Source organism: Polyergus mexicanus, unplaced genomic scaffold, assembly GCF_030449975.1.
Source record: "Polyergus mexicanus isolate NDT 795.1 unplaced genomic scaffold, iyPolMexi1.0 SCAF_76, whole genome shotgun sequence".
NCBI lineage: Eukaryota > Metazoa > Arthropoda > Insecta > Hymenoptera > Formicidae > Polyergus > Polyergus mexicanus.
In genome coordinates, this window is record NW_027223396.1 from 27,501 (window position 1) to 30,000 (window position 2,500).

Below are 2,500 nucleotides of genomic sequence, written 5' to 3' on the forward strand. Positions count from 1 at the left end.
CTGTAAGGTCTGGCTCGCAGTGGTGTGGCCCTACTGGGTCGATGGTAGATGGAGCGTTAAGAACCTCGTCCGAAGTTGTTCTGCTAAAACCTGTAGATGAAAAAGATGTAAGAAGCAACGATGAAATTAAATTAGCTGTAATAAAACATTTAAACGGAATAAAAACTAAATTAAAGGTTAAAAATATAAGACAAATGAGACAAAAAGGAATTGTTGTTGAAGTTAAGTCTAAAGATGATGCAGAGTTAATTAAAAATATTGGCATGAATTCAATTGGAATAAAAGTTGAAAAACCTAAAAGAACTTACCCATCTGTTATTATTTATGACGTGGAACATGACATTAAAGTAGATGAATTAAAAGATGATTTTATTAATAAAAATTTTGATAGTTTTTCTTCGTTAGAACGAATGGAATTAAAACAAAAAGTTGAATTTAGACATAGTTTTAAGACAAAAGATAATAAGTTAAATTGGATAGTCCAACTTCCAGGACGCTACATGAATGGAATTTTAAACACAGGAAGGGTTTTTATGGCTTGGCGAGCTTACCGTATAAGAGAATTTATTAACGTTACAAGATGTTTTAAATGCTATGGGTATGGACATATTGCAAGAGTGTGCAGTGCAACAGTCCAATTATGTGAGACATGTGGTGCTAAGGACCATCTTAAAAAGGATTGTAATAAAAAGGATAACCCGTTTTGTATAAATTGTAATAGGGCGAGAAGGAAAAGTTGTAATCACATCGTGCGTAGCAGATTGTGTCCAGAATATATCAGACAAGTAGAAATATACAAAAGTAAAACTGATTGGACATGAGAATTGCACAAATAAATGCACAAAGAGCTATGGCAGCCACGGCAAGCCTTGAGTTTCTAATAAAGGAACTTGATATAGATGTATTGTGTATACAGGAGCCATGTATCTCTAAGAATAATGTGAGAGGTTTTACTTCTCTGAGATTGACTAGATTGCGTCCATGCGTGGAGAATCCCTGGGTAACAGCGATTGTTGCTAATGATGAGATTGAGATTTTTCAATTGAGCTATTTGGATACCCAACACGTGATGTGTTTTCGAGTTACGTCAAGCAGAAATGACTTCTATATGATAAATGCATATTGTCAATTCTCTCTGGAAATCGAACCTATATTGAGGGATATAGAATGTGTAATAAGAAAAATAAATGGTAGTAGATTTATAATTTCGATGGATGCAAATGCTAAGTCAGAGATGTGGTATGCGGATGAAACGGATGCGCGAGGTAAAATAATTGAGGAATTTTTGATAACAAACAAACTACACACTATTAACAAACCAAATAATCCGCCTACATTCTTCTCGTTGCAGGGGCAATCAAATATAGATTTGACGATAGTAAATGAGAGCATGCTTGGTTTCTGTTTAAATTGGAGGGTCTCTGAGGAGTGTACCTCAAGTGATCATAATTTAATTTTGTTTGACATTGATATGAAAAGTAGAATAAATAGGATCTTTATAAAGCATGATGTATATAACATTAAAAAGGCAAAGTGGAATGAATTTGTGAAGTTGACAAAGGAACAATTTACAGATAAGGTTAAAACAGAATTGGAATCTAAAAACCCAGATAAAGCAGTGCAACTTTTTAATAGGATTTTGACGAACATTTGTTCAAAAACGATTCCAAGGAAGAAACGATGTAACCAAGCGGTTCCATGGTGGAATGAAGAATTGACCAAATTGCGTAAAGAGGTTAGTTTGGCTAAAGGGTATCTGGCAAGGGTCAGAAGATTTAATCAGTTAGATTTTCTTGAGGTTGCTAAGTTAAAATATAAGTTTGCTAGAAATAAATATACAGCTAAAATTAGAAGAGTTAAAAGAGATGCATGGCAAGATTTTGTAACAAAGGAAACAAATAGGGATCCGTGGAGCATGCCCTATAAAATAATAAGGGATAAAATAAAAGAACCTGAAATAATGTCCTCATTGGCTCTCCCTGATGGTACAGATACAAGCTCGTGGAAAGAATCTGCAGAAGCATTAATAAATAAGTGTGTACCTAAGGATAGTAAAGAAGTAGAGGATAATTATCATCAAGAAATTAAGGCGAAGGTCGGTAATTATAAAAACCTAAACATTGAGAATAGGATCTCCTTTGATGAAATTGATTCGGCAATTAAGAAATTGAAGAATAACACGGCACCTGGATTCGATCAATTTACGTCAGAAATAATCAAGGAATTTTGGAAGAGTTGTCCTGATGTAATAAGTATTATTTTAAATAATTGTCTAAAAAACTGTATTGTTCCCAGAGAGTGGAAAAAGTCACAACTAAAAATTATAATTAAAGGAAAAAATAAGGACATAAAACAGTTAAATTCATATAGACCAATTTCTCTCTTACCTACAATGAGTAAAGTTTTTGAAAGAATATTATTAAATAGAATTCAAATATGTTACAAAGAGCAAAATTTAGAAAATAAAAACCAATATGGATTTAAGAAAGGAAAATCTACG

The 2,500-nt window shown here is 32.9% G+C and overlaps 1 pseudogene; it reads left to right on the forward strand.

Moving 5' to 3' along the window:
- Positions 1-2,500, forward strand: part of LOC138944032 (large subunit ribosomal RNA) — a 9,435-nt pseudogene that overhangs the window by 3,747 nt on the left and 3,188 nt on the right.